Below are 14,866 nucleotides of genomic sequence, written 5' to 3' on the forward strand. Positions count from 1 at the left end.
AGATGTCGTCAATGAATCTGAACCAGGTGAGGGGTTTAGGATTCTGGGTTTTTAGGAAGGATTCCTCTGGATGGCCCATGAATAGGTTAGCATAGGATGGTGCCATGCGAGTGCCCATAGTCGTACTGTGGATTTGTTTGTAGGTAATGCCTTCAAAGGAAACGTAATTGTGGGTGAGGATATAGTTGGTCATGGAGACTAGGAAGGAGGTTGTTGGTTTGGAATCCATGGGGCGTCTGGAAAGGTAGTGTTCGATAGCAGTCAGGCCATGGGCATTAGGAATGTTAGTGTACACGGAGGTGGCATCAATAGCGACGAGCACGGCACCATGTGATAACGGTAAAGGAACTGTGGAGAGTCGGTCGAGGAAATAGTTGGTATCTTTTATATAAGAGGATAGGTTCTGGGTAATAGGTTGAAGGTGTTGGTCTACGAGAGCAGAAATTCTCTCAGTGGGGGCACAGTAACCGGCCACAATGGGGCGTCCTGGGTGGTTGGTTTTATGGACTTTAGAAAGCATGTAGAAGGTGGGAGTGCTGGAGTCGTAGGGGTAAGTAGAGAGATGGACTCTGAGGAGAAATTCTGGGATGGGCCTGAGGATTTGAGTAGTGACTGGAGATCTTTTTGGACTGGGACCACTGTGACATGGTTTTTAGGTGGAAGAATCTGACAGCTGACAGTCCTTCTGCCACGTAATCCTTGCGGTTCAAAACAATGGTGGTGGAGCCTTTGTCTGCAGGTAGGATTATAAAATCGGGATCAGTTTTTAGATGGTGGACTGCGGTTCTTTCTGCGCATGTAAGGTTAGTACGCATGTTGAGGGATTTGGGCAATGATGGTGAGGCAAGGTTCAAGGATAAGAAATTCTGGAAAGTTAGCAGGGGGTGGTTTGGAGGCAGTGCGGGGTGGGGGGTGGATCACGGTTGGATAGAGGATTGAACTGAGTTAGGCAAGGTTCAATATTGGTCTGGTCGAGTCTGATAGGTCGGGTTGGTGGCAAAAAAGCCACCTTCCGAGATGTTGACCTCCACCTCAGAGAAGGCTACATCAGTACCTCCATCCATATCAAAACTACTAACCACCAGCAATACCTCCACTTCGACAGCTGCCACCCATTCCATACCAAGAAGTCCCTTCCATACAGCCTAGCCACCCGTGGTCATCGCATCTGCAGTAACGAGCAGGCCTCCTCTAAATATACCGAGAGTCTCACTGAAGCTTTCACTGACCACAATTATCCTCCCATCCTTTTACAAAAATAAATCTCTCGTGCATTATCTTTCCAGTCTCCCACCAACTCCGAAAGTTGGACAGTCCGGCCACAAAGGAGCATTCCCCTCATAACTCAGTACCATCCGGGACTGGAGCAAATGAATTACATTCTCCGTCAGGGTTTTGATTACCTCTCGTCATGCCCTGAAATGAGAAATGTCCTACCCACCATCCTTCCCACCCCTCCTACTGTGGTATTCCGCCATCCACCGAACCTAAACAATATACTCATCCATCCTTACACAACACATGCTTCCAATCCCTTACCTCATGGGTCATACCCCTGTAATAGACCTAGATGCAAGACCTGTCCCATACATCCTCCTACCACCACCTACTCCAGTCCGGTCACTAACATTATCTATCACATCAAAGGCAGGGCTACCTGTGAAACCAGTCATGTGATTTACAAGCTAAGCTGCAACCACAGTGCTGCATTCTATATAGGCATGACAACCAACAAGCTGTTTGTCCGCATGAACAGCCACCAACAAACAGTGGGCAAAAAACAAGTGTACCACCCTGTTGCTGAACATGCTGCCAAACATGATACCCATCGTCTCAATGATTGCTTCAAAGCCTGTGCCATATGGATTCTTCCCGCCAACACCAGCTTTTCTGAATTGCAAAGGTGGGAACTTTCCCTGCAATACATCCTACATTCCCATAACCCTCCTGGCCTCAACCTTCGTTAGTCACTGTCCTCACCCATCCAGCTCCCTCTCTGTTCCCATTCCAGCACTACACAGTCATTTCACCGCCACACCCAGTGTTTTAATTTCTTTTTATTTTTATTCCTCTCCTTTCCACTATTTACCCCCTCCCCCCTCCGCACCCTCTCTCCTGCCCTCCATCTAAACTGCAACACTTCACTGTCCGCTACTCCCACCATACTATCCCTCCCCCTCCCTGCCCCAGCCTCCTCCTTACCCCCTTACCCCCACCCAGTCGCCACTCCCATCATGCACTGGTGCTGCTGCTTGCAGTGTAGTTTAAGCTCTCTGAGACTGCAGACATGTGTGTGTGTGTGTGTGTGTGTGTGTGTGTGTGTGTGTGTGTGTGTGTGTGTGTGTGTGTGTGTGTGTGTGTGGTTTCCTTCTCTGGTATTGTTACATTCCATCCTGGATTTTCCATTGTTTGACTTTATATGAATAGTAATTTCTCCTGAACCAGGTGCTTAAAGAGAATTTTGTGCCAAATTTGGCTCATCATTTCCCTGTGGAATATTGTCGCACTGTCAAGAATCCAGACTAACCGAGCATTAACCATGCGCTCCATCACCTTACAGACACAGCTTGTAACAGAAATGGGGCGGTAACTAGAAGGAAGGTGTCAATCCTTCCCGGGTTTGGGTATAGGAACAACGACGGCGTCACGCCAACGCATGGGGACCTGACCTTCGGTCCAGACGCGATTGTAGGTACGAAGAAGGAAGCTTTTGCCCGCCGGAGAAAGGTGTGCGAGCATCTGAACATGAATGGCATCTGGTCCCGGAGCAGAGGACCGGGACAGTGCAAGTGCACGTTCGAGTTCCCGCATAGTAAATGGGGCATTATAAGTTTCCAGATTCAGCGAGTGGAAGGAAGGTCGCCGAACCTCTTCTGCCTCTTTCCTGGGAAGGAAGGCAGGGTGGTAATGGGCGGAGCTTGAAACCTCCGCGAAAAACCGGCCGAAGGCGTTGGAGACAGCCACAGGATCAACAAGGACCTCATTACCTGAGGTCAGGCCAGGTATCGAGGAGTGGGCCTTAATGCCCGACAGCCGGCGCAGGCCACCCCAAACGACAGAAGAGGGAGTAAAACTGCTAAAGGAGCTGGTGAAAGAGGCCCAACAATCTTTTTTGCTGTCTTTGATGACTCTACGGCATTGCGCTCGGAGTCGTTTGTATCCAATACAATTCGCCAACGTAGGATGGCGGCGAAAGGTGCGTAAAACACGTCGTCGAGCACGGATAGCGTCTCTACAAGCCTCATTCCACCAGGGGACGGAAACGCGACGTGAAGAAGAGGTAGTACGAGGAATGGAACGTTCGGCAGCATTGATGATAACAGCCATGAGGTATTCGACCTGACTGTCACAACTGAGAAAATCGTGGTCCGGAAAGGTCGCCAGGGAGGAGTAAAGTCCCCAGTCAGCTTTCAGTATGTTCCAGCTCGAAGGACGTGGGGATGGGGTGTGGTGCAGGAGACGAACGACAAAGGGGAAGTGGTCGCTCGAATAGGTGTCAGAAAGGACATACCACTCGAACCGACGGGCAAGAGTGGTAGAACAGATCGAGAGGTCCAAGTGGGAGTAGGTATGAGTAGAGTCCGAGAGGAAAGTCGGGGTGCCAGTATTGAGGCAGACAAGATTGAGATGGTTGAAGACATCCGCCAAGAGGGAGCCTCTTTGACAGGATGCAGGAGAGCCCCAAAGGGGATGATGGGCATTGAAGTCGCCAAACAATAAAAATGGCGGAGGAAGCTGAACGATCAGGTGCATCATGTCAGCCCGACTAACTGCGGATGACGATGGAGTGTAGATGGTACAAACTGAAAAAGTAAAAGCAGAAAGAGTAATACGGACAGCTATTGCTTGGAGTGGGGTGGTCAATGACATGGGATGGTAATAGACATCTTCCTGAACGAGCAACATGACCCCACCATGAGCTGGGATACCGTCCACAGGGGTGAGGTCATACCGCTCCGAGGTATAGTGGGTAAAAGCAATACGGTCAGTCGGGCGCAACTTGGTTTCCTGGAGACACAGGACGAGTGGACAGTGCAGACGGAGGAGCAGTTGTAATTCCTCCCGATTAGATCGAATACCTCTTATCTTCCAGTGTAACAAGGCCATCGCTAGTCAAAAAAGAGGGGGAACGAGACGGTGGAAGAGCTGGTCACCTCGACGGCCGCGGAGGGCCAGGTTTCGAGGGAACAACGCTACAACCGGCGGGAGGCGGATCCTGTTCCATCGACTCATCACCAGCTGCGGCCGCTGTCCCGGGTTGTGGAGGAGGGGCAGCATCATTTGCCGACGAGAGGCCAGCTGAGCGCCTGGCAGCAGAGCGTCCCGGCGAAACTGAGGACGGCCGGCAGCAGCGACTCACGGATGGAGCGTCAGACGAAACGCGCCGGGGTGGAGAGGGGGATAGAGACTTCTTCTTGGAGGCCTTCTTGGAAGTCCGAGGAGGCACAGGGATGGTGGTCTGGACCCGAAGAAGGTCCCCACACGCGGGGTCTGTTTTGGAACGCCGGACCTTGGAAGCTGGGGTCCGGAACGTTTCCCCGATGGACGCCTGAGAAGAGGATCGCATCTCAAGCGGCGGGGAGGGGGGGGGGGGAGGAGCAGGAAGGGTGGCCCCTGGGGCCGAGGGGGCGGGGGCACGGGCGAGGAGGATTTGGAAGGGAGGGATTTGGGAGGCGGAGGCATAGACCCCGGATGGGGGGAGGAGGTGGAGGGGGGACAGGATAGGGGTGAGGATACCGTGGAAGGAGTGGACACGACTGAGGCAAACGAAGTGGTCAACGACACAGGATGGAGGCGGTCATACTTCTTCCTGGCCTCAGAATAAGAGAGACGATCCAAAGTTTTGAGTTCTTGAATCTTCTTCTCCTTCTGATACGTGGGGCAGTCTGAGGATCTAGGCGAGTGGATGCCAGGACAATTAATACACCAAGGTGTTGGGGTGCATGTATGTTCCTCACGGAGAGGACGTCCACAATCGCCACAAAGGGGCTCAGCCTCACACCGTGACGACATGTGCCCAAAGCGCAAACACCAAAAACAGCGCATAGGAGGCGGGACATAAGGTCGCATGTCGCACCGGTAGCACATCACCTTTACCTTCTCCGGGAGAACATCCCCCTCGAAGGCGAGGATAAAGGCCCCGGTGTCGATGCAATGGTCTTTGGGGCCGCACTGGACTCGCCGGATGAAATGCACGCCTCAGCGTTCCAGGTTGGCCCTGAGCTCCTCATCAGATTGCAGCAGGAGGTCCCGATGAAAAATAACCCCCTGCGTCCTATTCAGTGCCAGATGCGGGACAATGGACACTGGGATGTCCCCTAGTCGGTCGCACGGCTGGAGCGCCGCCGACTGTGTGGTGGAGGTGGTCTTTATAAGAACGGACCCCGAACGCATCTTACTGAGAGCCTCGATTTCCCCGAAGATGTCCTCAATGTGCTGAACAAAGAACATGGGCTTGGAGGTGGCGAACGTCCCCCCCATCGGTTCGAGAACAGACCAAATAGCGGGGGAAGTACTTCGCCCCAAGCCGGCGGGCCTGTCCCTCCTCCCAGGGAGTGGCCAAGGGGGAAAGGGCAGGAGAACCAGAACCAGAGACAGTACCTTTCCTTTTGAAAGACTCAGCCACAGAGCGACCTGACATGTGTTGACGTTTCATCTGCAAAACGTCTGCCCCGATACCACCCACTCCGACCAGGGGCTCTCCCCACGGGCGCCACCCAGCCTCAGCAAGCGCCACCTGGCAGGATGACCGTTGCCGGGAGTCCTGATGCCCCAAGGAGACGGGCATCTACTCCTTGGCCGACACGGGGAGGGTGCAGCTCAGGTATCGGCAGTACGATCCCTGTGTTGTCAGGGGGCTACAACCTAGAGGGTACATGACGACCCCACCACAACGGGCTGGCTACCGTGCTGGATTTCGGGTGCCATGGGAAGTCCATCATGATCGTAGGTGCAGATGGGGACGCACTATGGGCGTAACTTGTACAACCCATCAGGCGTTTAGGCCCAACTTGAGGAATAGTGGGTATGGTGACAACGCCGTTACAATGCTGAGTGCTAAGGTCTTAGTGCACTGAGGACCAGTGGTACACCACATAAGGCGTCCTTCCCCAAAAGGTTCGTACTTCTGTAGAATTTTGAAAAATGGAGGTCAAACCCCAAGGGGGACCATCACATTTAAGGCCGAAACGGTTGAAACTCCTTTTAGTCGCCTCTTACAACAGGCAGGAATACCTCAGGCCTATTCTTACCCCGGACCCGCAGGGGGGAATCGTTATACTGAAAGGCACATACTATATTGCATGTCGCCCTTTGCTTGCGACACATCTGTATTTCTCAAAGTTCAGTATTGTCATTTATTTTCAGCAATAAAATTCATAAATATGATTTGCTTGAATTGTTGTCTAGGGATCCGAGGTTTCCTAGGCACCCCATATTTAATGAGTGGGCAGGATACAACACAACTGATCTCAGGTATATGCACACAGATTTATCATGTATGCAAGAAAGTCCTCATTCAGCTTCAGCTATGCTAGAGAAGGGAACAATAGTGAGTATAAACATTTACCCATGCCACCAACAAGTTAAATAGATTACCAACAAACACCACCCCTGTCAACACCACAATCACTCATGGCAGGATCCTCGATTTCTTCAGTATCACTCAATGATGGTCGGCTTAAAAATTGACAATTCCCGATATTTTCATCCAAAACAAATAAAATACACTCTATTGTTTTTCTAAGATCTTTTCATAATGTACTAGCCTGTAACTGGAGAAAAGCACAGAAGAAACATTGTGTATTAAGCTTTATAGCAGCAGATATAGCTAAATACTGTCACACTTACATAAAATTTTAACAAGTTTACTTGGACAAATGCTGGTCTAGTTCTGTCCCAGAGAAAGATATTTAGAGAGGCTTTTGATCCAGAAATTTTTAATAGTAAGCAAGAGGGCTTACACAGTTCCTTTTAGCGTTACATCAACAAAACAAGATACTGAAGTAAGCCAATTTCACATATTGATGACCCGCAAATTCTGAGAAGAAAGTTACAACCTAACAGTCATGAAAAACTAATTACTGTCTCAGAAGCAGATTTAGAGAATTTCCTTTTGGTACTTAATTGAATGGATCTAATGAGAAAGGACAAAGTAGTAACACAAATATCGAGTTTGGTTCACAAGGTAAGTGGCATCCAAAAATACTACTACTACTACTACTACTACTACTACTACTAATAATAATAATAATAATAATAATAATAATAATAATAATAGTCATAATAATAATAATAACATAACATCTGAGAAAGGAAAGAAATAATAATAATAATAATAATAATAATAACAACAACAACAACAATTTGCAACCCCCTTCCCTCCCACTTTGCATCAGAATATAGTCAACAAAACACAAGTAAACAGATTAAGCGTGGAATATACCAAGGAGACTCATTAAGTCCTTTCTGGTTCTGCCTTGCTCTGAACCCACTATCCAACATGCTAAATAATACAAATTATGGATACAATATTACTGGAACATACCAACACAAAATCACACATTTGCTATACATGGATGATCTAAAACTACTGGCAGCAACAACTCAACCAATTACTAAAGATAACAGAAGTATTCAGCAATGATATAAATATGGCTTTTGGAACAGACAAATGTAAGAAAAATAGCATAGTCAAGGGAAAACACACTAAACAAGAAGATTACATATTGGATAACCACAGCGACTGCATAGAAGCGATGGAAAAAACAAATGCCTATAAATATCTAGGATACAGACAAAAAATAGGAATAGATGATACAAATATTAACCAAGAACTAAAAGAAAAATAGAGACAAAGACTAACAAAAATACTGAAAACAGAATTGACAGCAAGAAACAAGACAAAAACTATAAATACTTATGCCATACCAATATTGACCTACTCATTTGGAGTAGTGAAATGGAGTAACACAGACCTAGAAGCACTCAATACACGTACACGATCACAATGCCACAAATATAGAATACATCACATACATTCAGCAACAGAAAGATTCATATTAAGCAGAAAGGAAGGAGGAAGGGGATTTATCGACATAAAAAACCTACATTATGGACAGGTAGACAATTTAAGAAAATTCTTTCTAGAACGAGCAGAAACTAGAAAAATACACAAGGCAATCACTCATAAATACATCGGCTACACCACTGCAATTTCATAACCACTTCTACAACCCTTTAGATCACATAACATCAACAGATACGAAGAAAGTAAATTGGAAAAAGAAAACACTTCATGGCAAGCACCCGTATCATCTAACACAGCCACACATCGATCAAGATGCATCCAACACATGGCTAAGAAAAGGCAATATATACAGTGAGACAGAAGGATTCATGATTGCAATACAGGATCAAACAATAAACACCAGGTATTACAGCAAGCATATTATTAAAGATCCCAATACCACAACAGATAAATGCAGACTTTGTAAACAACAAATAGAAACAGTAGATCACATCACAAGTGGATGGACAATACTAGCAAATACAGAATACCCCAGAAGACATGACAATGTCGCAAAAATAATACATCAACAGCTTGCCTTACAACATAAACTTATAAAACAACACGTTCCTACATACAAGTATGCACCACAAAATACACTGGAGAATGATGAATACAAATTATACTGGAACAGAACCATTATAACAGATAAAACAACGCCACATAACAAACCTGACATCATACTCACCAATAAAAAGAAGAAATTAACACAACTAATCGAAATATCCATACCCAATACAACAAATATACAAAAGAAAACAGGAGAAAAAATTGAAAAATACATCCAACTGGCTGAGGAAGTCAAAGACATATGGCATCAGGATAAAGTTGACATCATACCAATTATACTATCAACTACAGGAGTCATACCACACAATATCCACCAGTACATCAATGCAATACAGCTACATCCAAACTTATATATACAACTACAGATATCAGTAATTATTGATACATGTTCAATTACCCGAAAGTTCCTAAATGCAATATAACGCATACCATACAGTTAAAAGGAAGTGACGCCTGATCAAGGTCCGCGTCACTTTCCATTTTTAACCACACTTAACGTCTGAGAAAGTAAAGAATAATAATAATAATAATAATAATAATAATAATAACAATAATAACAACAACAATTTGCAACCCCCTTCCCTCCCACTTTGCATCAGAATATAGTCAACAAAACACAAGTAGCGTGTACGCAATAACAGTTATTAGAGGAGATGAGAACACCAATACAACCCTGGATATCAAAACAACAACTCACAACAATAACTATGGCTGCTTTAATAAGAGGCAAAATGTTTCAGACAATAGATGGGGAAACACTAACATGTGTGGTCATGGTAAGACACCAAATACCGAACAAATGCAGGGTTGAGATATGCAGATAGGTAACCAAAATGTTCACACCTACTGTGATAAAAATTGGCAGAACAGAGAACTGTCAACAAAGTCAAAATAATGGAAAGTAGCAACGCTATTCTACTGTTGGGAGAAAACCTGAATTGGCATTGTTAAGTCCTCTGGCGATGGCTGAAGCACACAGTGGGAGCAGATAATATGAGCACATCCAGTTTTTATGATATGACGGAGAACAAGACATTCATGATGAATTGTGCTTCAAGGAGGCGTTATATCAAGACGTAACTGAAGAACTAGTAGAAGCAATAGTCAAGGCTCAGGTAGGTGACATGGCTGTGGTCATTGTTCTCAACATAGGTGCATCCACAAATGTTATATCTACAGGTTTATTTAATTTAACAAACAAAGACTGCCATGACAGCTTTGTCTGGTACATACTGTCTTTATATATCTGATGATCAAGCTGTTCATGACAATCTGACGACGAGTTCTACCAACCACACATCAAGTAAAGTCATTGGCTTACCAGCTGGTGGCTTCTTATTTAGTGACCAATATAGCCAGCGTCCAGTAGCCCTATTGATGAGAAAGTGAATTTGCAGCTTATTTACCAAAAATATTATTTGCCCATAAGCAATACGCAGCGGCATCTTCCAGCTCTTATTAGTCACACTCGGGGAGAGCATGCATTAAGGCGTCCCTCAGCACAAAATTTTTTTGTCATGACCCCATTTTGACTCTGGAAAGGGTCCACATCGACTTCGCCAGGCCCTTTTCAGTGCACATTCCATCCACCACCAACCCCTGATAACATCTGTGCCCTTGAGAGGATTTTCACCATTGAAAGGGCACCTTGCATCTGGTGTCCAACAAGAGGCCCCAAATTACATCGACTCAGTTCCAGACCTTCTGCTTCCATAACGGCACTGACCAGATCATTCGAGGGCATAGAATGACTCCTGGATAGTTGCTACCAGAGGATGGCATGGGTACCACTGATCAATGGCCTGTAAACCACTCAGCTAATCACTGCAAACCAGGTAGGACAAACCGGGGCAGGAACAAATATGCTCAACGGCACGAGAGATGGCCACCAGCTCAGCAGTGAAGACACTGCAGCCATCTGGCAAGGAGCGCTGTTCGATATGTGCCGAGTGAGCATACACAAAGACTACATGACCATCAACCAGCGAGCCGTCGGTATGACTTCAGAACCCTGGGATGCATCAAGGATCGATAAAAAGTGACTGCGAGTGAGTGAGGAGGAATGGAGTCCTTATGGAATCGCGATAGGTCCAGCAGTAGTGTCAGCCGAGGCATACACCATGGAGGTGTATGTGTATGGACCAACATGAAATACTGTAAAGGAAATGACTAGTTCAGACAACAGGGAACGGGCACATACAGCGATTGTTATCCCTGACTGAGGCCGCCGTTCCGGGAGATGAACCACTGTGTTCGGGAACAAAAAGACGGTAATTCAGATGCTGAGGCGAGCTATGGACATGCACTGCATAGTGGGCGAGCAGTTGGCGGGGCCCGACATGCAATGGAGGGAACTCCAGCCTCCACTAGTAGACTGGCCACTAGACTTGTTCAAAAAGCGCTTATCGCTAGACAGACCCCGCAGTGGTGCACCGGATCAAGCACCTTCAATGCTGAGGGCGCTGACAAACCATACGCTACACGCCTATAGTCAAGTTGTGACTTAACTAGGGATTTGTAGAGCTGCAACAATATAGAGCGATCTGCCCCCCCAAGTGGAGTTGCTCAGGCAGTGGAGGGCATTCAGATGCCACCAACACTTTCGCTTAAGCTGACGAATGTGGGGGAGCCATGTTAGCCGGGCGTCGAAAACCAGTCCTAAAATGCGATATGTTTAGACTACCCGTAGTGGATGGCCTTTAAGAAAAAGTGCAAAACGCAAGTCTTGTCGGCAGAGAAGTGAAACCCATGGGCGAGAGCCCATGACTGAGCTTTCCAAATGGCTCCCTGTAGTCGGCGCTCACCAACACCAACGGTGAAGGAACTGAAGTAACTGCAGAAATCGTCAGCATATAAGGATGATGACTGATGGCCCTACAGCTGCTGCTAGGCCATTTATAGTGACTAAAAACAGTGGAACGCTCAATACAGAGCCTTGCAGGACCCCATTTTCTTGGATGGGAGGAGCTAAAGGAGCCTCCGACTTGAACACAGAAGCTATGGAGAGAGAGAAAGTTCCAGATAAAAATCAGGAGTGAGCCAAAGAGGCCCCACTCATGCAGCATGGCAAGAATGTGGTGGTGCCAGGTCATGTCGTAGGCCCTCCGTAAATCAAAAAAGACGGCTACCAGATGTTGGCACATGGAAAAAGCCATTCGGATGGCAGACTCAAGGCACACCATTATCAGTTGTTGAGCGGCCTTGGCGGAAACCACCCTGGGATGGAGCCAGAAGGCCCCGAGACTCAAGGAGCCAACACAACCTCTGGCTCACCATTCATTCGAGTAATTTGTAGAGAACTTTGGTGAGGCTAATGGGGTGGTAGCTGTCCAATGCTGCAGGATTCTTCCCAGGTTCTAACACTGGGACAATGACACTGTCTCGCCACTGGGACAGTAACACTCCCTCGCCCCAGATGCGATTCAGGATACACAGAATCTGACGCAGTGAGGCCACAGCTAGACGTTCGAGAAATTGGGAGTGAATGCAGTCAGGATCTGGAGTGTATCAGGACAATGGGCAAGGGCACTGAGCAATTCCCACTCAGTAAACGGAGCATTGTACGACTGAACGTGGCGCGACGTAAAAGACAAACACTGTCCTCCTGCCCGCTCTTTCGAGGAACGAAAAGCCGGGTGATAATTGGCAGATGGAGAACTCCGGGCAAAATGCTCAGCGATTTCACCTGCGTCGGTGCACACTGCCCCATTCACTGAAATCCCAGGCATCCCCAGCAGGGTCAGGTAACCATAAAGGCGGTGAATCCGAGTCCACACTTGGGAGGCAGGGGTACGAGAACCAGTGGAGGAAACATGTTGTTCCCAGCACTCTGCTTCCGTCGTCATATCAGGTGGCGGGCACGGGCACGGAGCCACTTAAAAAGAATGAGAATCTCCAATGACAGATGCCGCTTCTGTTGTTCGAGGGCCTGCCTACGCTCTTTGATGGCCTCAGCGATTTCCAGCGACCACCAAGGCAAAGTTTTACAACAAGGGCATCCAGAAGAAAGAGGAACCACTCATTATGCAGCCGATACGATCGACGCAGTGACCTGCTTAACCAGCACATTAATAGCGCCATAAACAGGAGTGTAAAAAGTGGCAGCAGATGTGAAAGCCCGCCAATCAGCCCTATTAAGGGCCCATCGCGGCAGACGGCCAGAACTGTGATGCTGGGGTAGTGACAGAAAGATTGGAAAGTGGTCACTGCCACACAAGTCGTCATGAACCCTCCAATGGACGGATGGTGAAAGTCCTGGGCTGCAAATCAAGAGGTCAATGGTCGAATAAGTGCCATGAACCACACTGTAGTGTGTGGGGTCTCCTGTATTTAAGAGGCAGAGGTCGAGCGGAGAGAGAAAATTCGCGACATCCCTACCATACCCAGTAATGACGACACCACCCCACAATGGGTTATGGGCATTGAAGTCCCCCAAAAGTAGGAATGGTGGGGGGGGGGGGGGGGGGAGTTGGGAAATCAGAGCAGCCAATTCATTGAGAGGTACTTCACCATCCAGAAAGGAAGCTAGACAGTGCAGACGGTAATATCCAAGGTTGTCCTTATCCACACAGCAACGGCTTCTACAGCTGTATGAAGAGGCACTGATTCAGAGTAAACAGAGCTAAGGACATACAGATACACGCCACCTGATGCCCTGTTACAGTCAGTCTGATTTTTATAAACTCCCAATAGCCACGAAGGGCAGGGGTCCACATTGCTGGGAACCAAGTTTCTTGGAGGGCAATACAGAGAGCAGGTGTTGAGCTCAAAATCTGTCTGAGTTCAGCCAAGTGGTGGAAAAAACTGCCGCAATTCCATTGGAGGATGACGTCATGCTTAGGTTGGAAAGACATTAAGCACTCAAGGAGGCAGGTTACGACTCAGGGTCATCTGCTGCCACCGACTGAGTACCTGTGCGAGTGACATCAATTGTGTTTGAGGGTCCAGCAAGATCTAGGTCTTCAGCGGACACCAGAATCTCCACCTCATCCTCAGACGCAGAGCTTGTAGGGAGTGGTGGTATGGGTGACACTGCAAGGTCAGGATTCTTGGGTGCCTTCTTTTTCGGTTTCTCCAGCTGTCCCTTCGGCGGTTCCGGCTGGGAGGGCTTCACTGTGTCAGTCTCAGGGACTGAGGAGGACCGTGAAGCCCTACGACCAGCCACCTGTGGTTGCTTCAGCCACTTGTGGGCGTCCGCTTTTCCACCAGTTAGAACCCAGGAAGGGAGAGATCCAAGGGGCTCCTTCTTGGCAAGAGGAGCCGAAGAAGACTTACGCTTCTCCGGCTGAGAAGTGGGGAATGGTGTCCCCGATGATTGGGGGAGGGGGGGGGGGGGCAGGCGTTGCTCCCGAAGTAGGTGGTGCAGGAGCAACAGGGTGGGAATTGCCTCCCAGTGTGACCAGCAACCATGGAGCCATCAGTATAAATCACTTCTGAACCCCAGGAGACAGTAGAATTGGTGGCAAAGGGCCTCCAGAGGGACAGAACCCTTTGAATTGATGGAGAGATCAGACAGAGCTGTGGCCGAGGGACGCACCATGGAGGGGAATGTGCATGAGTGGAGAAAAGAAGCAGTAAAGGGAAGTACTGGAACTTAGAAAAGAGCCACTGAATGCAGGCAGCCGTGATAAACCCACATCATGGCTCCCGCTGCAGGAGGTCGATCTCGTGTCCAGATAAAGGAGATCATAATTAGGGTGTTTGGGGTGCAGCGAATGCAGAGCGCATAAGGTATCGGCTATTTTTGGCGCAAAACTTGCAGTGGTGGAATCCCTGCCTCTGCGAGAAGGGTAATCACAGGGCTAGTCCGGAAGGCACCAGTCGCAAGTCGTGCCCCACAATAGTGGATGGGGCCTAGTATCTGCAATGTCGAAGGTGAAGCAGAACCATAACAGGACTCCTGTAGTCTAAACGATACTGGATCAGCACTTTGTACAATCGCAGGAGAATAGAACGGTCTGCACCCCAGGGGGTATTGCACAGACATCTAAGGACATTGAGATGTAACCAGGAGGTCCTCTTCAGCTGGCGAAGATGAGGGAGCCACGTCATCCAAGCATCAAAGACCAGAAGCGATGAGTGTCCACCACCTCGAGGGATTGGCCATCGAGAAACAGGTCTGGGTGAGAATGGACTGTACGGCGACAGCAGAAATGCATGACACAGACCTGGACACCGAAAACTGAAAGCCATGGAAGGGAGTCCAAGATTGCACCTGGTAGATTGCCC

This window comes from Schistocerca nitens, chromosome 9, assembly GCF_023898315.1.
Source record: "Schistocerca nitens isolate TAMUIC-IGC-003100 chromosome 9, iqSchNite1.1, whole genome shotgun sequence".
In the NCBI taxonomy this organism is placed as follows: Eukaryota; Metazoa; Arthropoda; class Insecta; order Orthoptera; family Acrididae; genus Schistocerca; species Schistocerca nitens.